We start from the raw sequence: 10,029 nt of genomic DNA, 5'->3' as shown, positions 1-10,029 counted from the left end.
TTTTCTCATAATAGAGTACAATACATTTTAAAAATGTCCGCCTTTGCGTCAATTTCAATGTAGATATTAGCGTAAGTAACTTGAGGGGACAAGCAAAATGCCAGTTTGTCACTGTGTAACAACGCAAAAGTTTTATAAATGTAATTTTGATCATTGGTTCATGACAGTTAGCTCAGAGAGTGCACTACTTATGTTGCTGCTCTTACCACTTAAAATTGAACCTTGGGATTAAATTTAGGAATTAATTGATGCAGGACAATGCATTCCTTGTACATCAGTAAATTTGTAACAAGCAATGAACGAGTGGTTGGATGATGTCTGGTGTAAGAGTTACGAGGAGGATCTAGTCTATAGAGAAGAATTATAGTTTCTTAATAGTGCTGTCTTTAGTGTAAAATTGGTTGATTGCGTTCTGATTTTAATAGATCTGTGTCAAGTTTACCTTGGAGAGACACTTAAATTAGTTTTTTCTTGGGTTAAATCAATTCTAGCAAGTGTTCATACCCTAGGTTAACACCAAAAGTTTAATCTAGATTTATACTAAATCATAGGAGATTGTGAGTTTAAACATTGAAATTAGAGCAAACTTTGTTTAGTAGGCAGCTCTAAAATATTTATTTTATTTCACGAAGGACAATATTAGTTAGTTTCCTTGCATAATTGGCCGAACGGGAGTCTCAAATCAAAGGGTTTTGAGAATGATTTAAATAATTATTATGCCTAAACTCATTTCATACTTGAATAGTAGATTTCTAAGATTTTTGTAATGAGTAATTTAATGCATATATGAAAAGCAAATTCACCCATCAATCAATCTAAAGTAATTTCACTTGTTTTTTGCGTTAATTCTTTAAAGATTAAATCTAAAGATTTCTTTCAATAGTAGCTTAATCAGTAGCTCACTTTACCAGATTGATATATCCTAATCGGTTTTATCTATAGATTGCCAAAATTATATTAAGTTATTTTATGAATCTTTTTATATAAACTTTTGACGTGGTCACATTAAGATGAGGCGATAGGCGAGGTAGTGAGTATTAGATATGCAAATATAAAAATATTCTTTATTAATATTAAGAACAAACTTAAGGTTTTTGATATAATTAGTTTCTAAGGGACAAATTTCAGGCTTGTGCTTTGACCTTACGCAATGAAATTTACAAATGATACCTAATGAATAAGATACTTTATAAATCCTATTTTTCATAAAGTTCTTTTAATAAGTGGAATTAATATTTGATGAAAGAGTAAAGCCATTAGTTCCATCCTATTGGAATATAAACACTTCGTAAGTCTGGGATTAATTCTTTTCAAATCAAATTGGTTATCTTCACTATTTATGATAGTCCAAATGCAGATAATTTGGTTAGAAGCCAACCAGTTGGGCTACATCTAGAATAACTGGAGATCGTCCACTATTACGAAGAATTTAATAGTTAAATTATTATTATCATACCCATGGATGTTTTTAACATGGCTAATAACCGTTTCAAACCATATAATGGCCGAATATAATTCAGTTTCCCAGGTTTTAACTTTGACATTAATTTCATGATGAATTTCTGATAGACTCAAATTCAAAATATATTTAGTTCACAAAATACGTTTTAATGTAACTACGGTAATTTTCCAAATTTATTAAAAAATCTATCGACTATTAAGATCGTAAATACGAAGTTTACAATGCCAAAGATATTTCGTTGAAGGTAGACTGACTTAAGTATTCATATAAAATAGGAGGATTCCGAATAATTTAAAATCTCCTTAAGCTTGTCCATAGTTTATGGTTTGATTAAAAATGTTCAAGAGCATGTAATATCAATAAAATGTATTCAGGGCTGGGCATCATGTGTGTGTCCTACTATAGACTAATTTTCATCAACTAGCCCTAATTTTCGATTAGTATGTGTGCCTGTATGATAGGAATAAATACTATGCAATATGACACTTAGGTAAAATGTATATTTGGTCATTAGCAACAGTTTAGTAGGTAGGCCTACTGTTAGATTAAGTGTTGGTCAGCTTTGTAGGTAGATCTACTGCTAGTTTAAAGGTTGTTCAGCTATGTACGTAGGGCTAGTGTTAGTTTAAGGTTTTTTCAGCTTTGAAGGTAGGCCTACTGGTAGTTTAAGGGTTGTTCAGCTTTGTAGGTAGACCTACTGTTAGTTTAAGGCTTGATCAGCTTTGTAGGTAGGCTGACTGTTAGATTAAGGGTTGATCAGCTTTGTAGGTAGGCTGACTGTTAGTTTAAGGGTTGATCAGCTTTGTAGGTAGGCTGACTGTTAGTTTAAGGGTTGGTCAGCTTTGCAGGTAGGCCGACTGTTAGTTTAAGGGTTGTTCAGCTTTGTAGGTAGGCCTACTGTTAGTTTAAGGGTTGTTCAGCTTTGTAGGTAGGCCTACTGTTAGTTTAAGGGTTGTTCAGCTTTGCAGGTAGGCCTACTGTTAGTTTAAGGGTTGTTCAGCTTTGCAGGTAGGCCTACTGTTAGTTTAAGGGTTGTTCAGCTTTGCAGGTAGGCCTACTGTTAGTTTAAGGGTTGTTCAGCTTTGTAGGTAGGCCTACTGTTAGTTTAAGGGTTGGTCAGCTTTGCAGGTAGGCCTACTGTTAGTTTAAGGGTTGTTCAGCTTTGTAGGTAGGCCTACTGTTAGTTTAAGGGTTGTTCAGCTTTGTAGGTAGGCCTACTGTTAGTTTAAGGGTTGTTCAGCTTTGTAGGTAGGCCTACTGTTAGTTTAAGGGTTGTTCAGCTTTGCAGGTAGGCCTACTGTTAGTTTAAGGGTTGTTCAGCTTTGTAGGTAGGCCGACTGTTAGTTTAAGGGTTGTTCAGCTTTGTAGGTAGGCCTACTGTTAGTTTAAGGGTTGTTCAGCTTTTTAGGTAGGCCTACTGTTAGTTTAAGGGTTGTTCAGCTTTGTAGGTAGGCCTACTGTTAGTTTAAGGGTTGTTCAGCTTTTTAGGTAGGCCTACTGTTAGTTTAAGGGTTGTTCAGCTTTGTAGGTAGGCCTACTGTTAGTTTAAGGGTTGTTCAGCTTTGTAGGTAGGCCTACTGTTAGTTTAAGGGTTGTTCAGCTTTGTAGGTAGGCCTACTGTTAGTTTAAGGGTTGTTCAGCTTTTTAGGTAGGCCTACTGTTAGTTTAAGGGTTGTTCAGCTTTGTAGGTAGGCCTACTGTTAGTTCAAGGGTTGTTCAGCTTTGTGGGTAGGCTTACTGTTAGGTTAAGGGTTGTTTAGCTTTTAAGAAAATCTTAAATTAGACTTTCTCTACGTAACTTTCAAAAGGGGTTCTTATTTGAGAATGTATTACACATGGAACTGAATTGAGTTTTGTGGTCCACGTGCAAGGTTAATGTGTACTTCGGTCCGATCTGCCTATCTGCTAGGAGGAGTAGCAAGGATAGTCAGGGCAGTGGTTTGCACGTGTCTTCTCCTTTACCCGACTCAATCCTGCACATGAAATGGGACGGATGAGAGAGATGCCTTTGGGCAGTTGTGGTTCCTGTCTGCTTTTGAGAGAGCAAAAGGATTCTGGAGTAATTGATTGCGGTGGAATTGCACTATAAGACTGATGAGGTTTTCACTCCCACCCATTTTTTTTTCATTTAATGATAGTTTCTAAATGAAAATTTAGATTTGAAAAGATATCCTCTTGCTCTGTTTACAATCTAAAATGTAATAATTTGAAATTTCTTAAGTTTCTATTTATGACTTGCTATTTTCATTAAAATGTAAAGTATCAATTAACTAGAATACTATAACATTATCTTGATTAGACATAATATTCTTGGCATATTTAACTCACAATCATTGCATTAATGTATGTAAGATTTTCAATAAAAGATTTCAAAAGAGAAGGAAATGGAAAGCATTCAAGGGCCTGGTGACTTTGTTTGTTTAAAAAGAAAATGCCTAATTAGTCTTTTGTTACCAGGTGGGAAGGGGCGGGCCTTGGTGGGCTTTCCATTTCCTTCTCTTTTTTTTTATTGGAAACTTAAACCAATTTACACAATCATGACACTTGTAATCTCAAATCTGTACTTCAAACTCATTCCAATGTTCAGAAAAATCAAAGATAACAAAATACTTTAGTATCCCATGTTATGGGATCTAAAATGTTCGTTTTCTATGACATTGTCATTGGTTGAGTTTGTTGATAGAAAACGGGGTTAAAGAATTTGATATTGTTTGTCTTTGACTTTGTAGTGTATTCATATTTATACTTAATATTGCTATTAAGTGTATTGAAACCTGTCCTGTGTATGGCAAGCAATCTTCTACAATAAAAATTTGATCGAAACTTATTGGTTTTTCTTATTTCACAATTTATAAACTTAAAAACTTACAAAATAATAGTCGACTCTTTGTCGTCTATGCTTAAACCCAGAGTTAAAGTAACAATATAAGATAAATAACTTTGAGGCTAAAATGAATTATTATCCCAAGACTAGAGTTGTCAGGAATGAATTTACTTTGAGAATTGGACTGAACACGCATACCATAGTGCATAGTCTACATTTTGACAATACTTCCATACCAAGAGACAGTATATATTTCTCTCGTCACCAATGGAAGAGTGAACGAGCTCTGTACATTGGAAGGGAATAAATCAGTCTTACAATGAACACTTGTGGTTTATCATAGTTAAAAGCAAGGCTTATATACTTCATGAGGTCTCTGGTCTTTCAGAGGAGAGAGAATGAAGGCATTTTACTGGTACCAGAAGACGGAGGGGGCCGACTGGGGAGAACACTCAGTCGTGTGAACGTTAGATTAAGGAGAACACTCCAGGTTACTGATTTTTATATTTATTTTATTTGTTTTGCTCAATATATTTGTTATAAATCATGGATGTATTGAAAGTAAATAAATTTTTATATAAGTTTTTATTTCTTTTATTCACAATTGTATTTTGATAAATCATACATAGTAATAAATTTTACAAAATTAGACAATGTTTTGCTGCTTGCTTACAGATTACTACTGTATCTTCTATTTTATACATAATTACTGTATCTTCTATTCATACATTACTACTGTATCTTCTATTCATACATTATTACTATATTTTCTATTCATACATTACTACTGTATATTCTCTTCATACATTATTAATGTATCTTCTATTCATACGGTACTACTCTATTTTCTAGTCATACATTACTACTGTGTCTTTGTTTATAAATTGCTACTGTATCTTGTAATTTTGATATGGAAATACAGCCTTTTTAACAATAAAAAACGCAGGAAAGACATTAGCCATGTAAAAAGCAATAGATTTGTAATCGTAAAGTAAAATACATTATAGAAGACATCTTGAGCATTCAAGGCTAAGCCATGGATGTTTTTTTATGTCTTTTATAATGTATTTTACTTTCAAATTACAAATCTCTTGCACTTTACATGGCTAATGTCTTTTCTGCGTTTTTCATAGTTAAAATAGCTGTATTTTCAGTTAAAAATAACATAATACAGTAGAAATTCATAAACAAAAGATACAGTAGTAATGTATGACTAGAAGATGGAGTAGTAATGTATGAATAGAAGATACAGTAATAACGTAAGGATAGAAATGGTAGTAATGCATAAATTGAAGATACAGTAATAATGCATAAATAGAAAATACAGTAATAATGTAATAATTGAAGATACAGTAATAATGCATAAATAGAAAATACAGTAATAATGTAATAATAGATGATACAGTAGCAATATATAAACAGAAGTCAGAAGCAATACATAAGCAGACAATACAATTTCAATATAAAAAGATTACTGATAAGTTGAAATATTATTCAAACTTTAAATACAACTTTACTATATATATAAGAGTACAATAGCCATATAAAGACCACTCGCCTGACGTATTTTCCTTGAATCTAAACCACCTTAGAATGACAACTGAAAGTGCAAAAGAAAAATTTTTTGATCATGTTGATTCTAAGCAATGTCTGCATGATTTGGTTTCCACCACAAGGGAAATAAAAGTTTTAAATCCCTAATGCTTCAAGCACCAATGTTTTTAGAAGTTACCTAATAGTGACATACTTCAAACCAGCAAGATATAAACTCCCCTCATTTCGTATGCTTTATTCAACCCTTCCTCCAAACAGCTTGAAAATTTCGTGCAGTCATCAAAGTATATGATTATTGTCCACCTAAGGAAACAATCTGGAAGCTACCCACTCCAATAAGATGAAATTTAAGTTATTTCCTAAAATATTTCCTCAATTAAAACTAAAATACTTTATCAATGAAATAATTTCTCTAAATCTTTCTCAAAGACCACCAAGAAGTATGTCTTAACTAGACTGCCTTTCTAGAATGAATCTACTCGTATAAACTATCCCCTGGAGTCATTAAAAGCTATACCTACGTCAATCACTATTACTTTCGTTATGAAAGCACAAATTATTCAAAGTCATTTGTAAATACAAATTCCTTAAAACTGGTCCCTGAACTTTTCATCTTAAAATCCTGACCTGATAAACATCTGCATTTGCTTTCCTATAATTCATATGGAGTCCCATTTAATAATAAAATTAATCAAAATATTCTACCTATAAGCCTGTCTTAATTATTTTAATTTAAACTAATAAATTTCTGTACTTTACCTTCTGTCATACTTCATTGACGCCATGACATTTTTCTTATCTATTCCTTCAAAACCACTGAACCTTTTATTTCTAGTTTTATAGCAACTCTTTCCTTAAATCTTCCAATCAATAAGTTCTTTGAGATTTTTTAACAAATAGTTCTAACATACATTCTTTCCTAGACCTTAAATCCAACAACTATCCTTAAGAATCTATAATTAATCTGATAATATATCTTTATTTTCATCTACCCATTCTCTTAACTTATTACTCTACCATTGATTTATCAGTCTTAACTTCAAACCTTTTGAAAACTAAAGTCTTTAACAATTTATTCCCAGATACCTAAACTGAAGCTTTAATCTTCATTATGTCTTTCCATCAAGCTATTTGATCTACATTATGTAATTAGTGATGTGAAGCAGATTACCTAAGGTCATTACAAGTAATATAGGAATGAAGACATTGCTTAAAATCAGTATTTTTTTTTAGTAAAACAGTAGTCATTATAAGGCTTACTATCCAAAACTAATAACTCCAAGAACATCAAGTTTAGGACAAATTTCTCAGTTACTTTCAACAAGGATCTGACGTGTGACTGCTGTAATGTTCCACAAAGGATTTTTCTTTTAGAAATTTAATAGAGTTTCTTTTGAAAGTAAAATTTGAGAAGAAAATAAGTGGAGAATGATGGATAAAAAATGACGTCTTAACTTTATTGAAATTAAAATACATTACATCCATTTTTGCTTCAACAGAACGGGAGCTTACTGAAAACCTGAATGTTAGAGAGAGAGAGAGAGAGAGAGAGAGAGAGATGGGGGTACAGTTGAGAATAAGGTAGAGTAGCTTTGGCAGAGAGAGAGAGAGAGAGAGAGAGAGAGAGAGAGAGAGATGGGGGTACAGTTGAGAATAAGGTAGAGAGTAGCTTTGGCAGAGAGAGAGAGAGAGAGAGACATAAGGTAGAGAGTAGCTTTGGCAGAGAGAGAGAGAGAGAGAGAGAGAGAGAGAGATGGGGGTACAGTTGAGAATAAGGTAGAGAGTAGCTTTGGCAGAGAGAGAGAGAGAGAGAGAGAGAGAGAGAGAGATGGGGGTACAGTTGAGAATAAGGTAGAGAGTAGCTTTGGCAGAGAGAGAGAGAGAGAGAGAGAGAGAGAGAGAGAGATGGGGGTACAGTTGAGAATAAGGTAGAGAGTAGCTTTGGCAGAGAGAGAGAGAGAGAGAGAGAGAGAGAGAGAGAGTGAGAGAGAGAGATGGGGGTACAGTTGAAAATAAGGTAGAGTATAGCTTTGACAGTGAGAGAGAGAGAGAGATCGAGAGAGAGAGAGAGAGAGAGAGAGAGAGAGAGAGAGAGAGAGAAAGAGAGAGATGGGGGGTACAGTTGAAAATAAGGTAGAGTATAGCTTTGACAGTGAGAGAGAGAGAGAGAGAGAGAGAGAGAGAGAGATGGGGGTACAGTTGAGAATAAGGTAGAGAATAGCTTTGAGAGAGAGAGAGAGAGAGAGAGAGAGAGAGAGAGAGATGGGGTACAGTTGAGAATAAGGTAGAGAATAGCTTTGAGAGAGAGAGAGAGAGAGAGAGAGAGAGAGAGATGGGGGTACAGTTGAGAATAAGGTAGAGAATAGCTTTGAGAGAGAGAGAGAGAGAGAGAGAGAGAGAGAGAGAGAGATGGGGTACAGTTGAGAATAAGGTAGAGAATAGCTTTGAGAGAGAGAGAGAGAGAGAGAGAGAGAGATAGAGATGGGGGTACAGTTGAAAATAAGGTAGAGTATAGCTTTGACAGTGAGAGAGAGAGAGAGAGAGAGAGAGAGAGAGAGAGATGGGGGTACAGTTGAGAATAAGGTAGAGAATAGCTTTGAGAGAGAGAGAGAGAGAGAGAGAGAGAGAGAGAGATGGGGGTACAGTTGAGAATAAGGTAGAGAATAGCTTTGAGAGAGAGAGAGAGAGAGAGAGAGAGAGAGAGAGATTAATATGCAATTTCTATCTGGTAATATCAGTAATTCAACAGATCTTCATCAGATACTACAGTATATGTAGACAGAATTTCAAAATTGCTATGATAATTTCAAACCACTTTACTTTAATTCTCACTGGCTTATGGCATTACATTTCAAAACTTAAAATAAGAACTATCTCAATCTTAATGTTATATTTCAAACTGCAAAATCATAAATGAAAAACACTGAAGACAAATATTCATGCAGAAACTTAGTCAATTTCTTAATGAAACAAATATATGGATTCGACAAAATTCTCTTTAGCAAGTATTTAAATAAAAATAGCTATGGTATCAATGCTTGTACTACAGTATGGGGTTAGATAGTATAAGATGAAATTCAGTAAGATTTTAGCCTATTTTGAATGACTTTCAACTTGGGAACCAACTTCGACATCACGAACTCTCCAGACATTAGTTAGGGCAACTAAAAGTTATCGAATAGAATGATAATGTAATATTAAAGAAATAAGCTTAATTTCAAAATGAAAGAAGATACATTTAAACTTTAAGATAAACTATTATCTTCGTGTTTGCTTGGTCCCCTACCCTGAAGCTACCAGCGCCGCTGTAAGAGTTAGACATGCAGATGACCCACATAGACTATTCGAAATTAGTGTGAATCATGCAATAGGAGGAAGAACGTTCAGTTATGCTGCACCGAGACTCTTTAACGACCTTCCACTCGATGTCAAGAATAGCACAAATGTGGCAGCCTTCAAGAAAAACCTGAAGACTTATCTTTTTAGAAAGTGTTATAATAGTGACCTGAAAACTATTAAGCCTGAATACAAATGCTAGCGAAATAACTGATAACGATACAGAGCAAAATATTAACTGGAAAGGAATTATTTTTTCATACACCAAGGCCCGCCTGAACAGACCTTTAGTGTTTGATGGAGGGCGAGAAATAAACCCGTAAAAGTAAGTAAAAGTAAAAGTATTAACCAATCTAAATGGGATGAGGTACGAAAGTAGACGAATAGTTAAGGAATGGTATGTAGTTACAGTTCAAAGAACTTTAAACAATGCATATAATAGGTTTTAGATGTTAGAGCGTGGAAAACAAAGCTAATAACCCAGCAGTCACACGTACTGATAACTTGCTTAAAATAGTTACATAAATTCACAGATGATATTACTCACTGACTTAACACTCCAGAACAGGAATGTCAAACTCAATTCCTTTCGAGTGCCAATTATGCACATGACTATAGTCTCGAGGACCATCAAAGAATAGGTAATTATTTATTGACAAAGACTGAAGATTAAAAGTTTTATGCAGCTCATCGTACTTTACCAAAAATACATTTTGGTTCATTTCAACAGTTTATTTACACTTTCTCAGTTATAACAATTATAGCTAGTTGAAAAATCTAGTCATCTTGAGGGCCACTTTTGGCCCGCCGGCCTCAGGTTTGACATTTCTGTTCTAGAGAAAACTAAGACTTT

The sequence above is a fragment of the Palaemon carinicauda genome, chromosome 5, assembly GCF_036898095.1.
Source record: "Palaemon carinicauda isolate YSFRI2023 chromosome 5, ASM3689809v2, whole genome shotgun sequence".
Taxonomy (NCBI): Eukaryota; Metazoa; Arthropoda; class Malacostraca; order Decapoda; family Palaemonidae; genus Palaemon; species Palaemon carinicauda.
The sequence above is the reverse complement of the archived record's forward strand: the minus strand, read 5'-3'. Positions refer to the sequence as shown.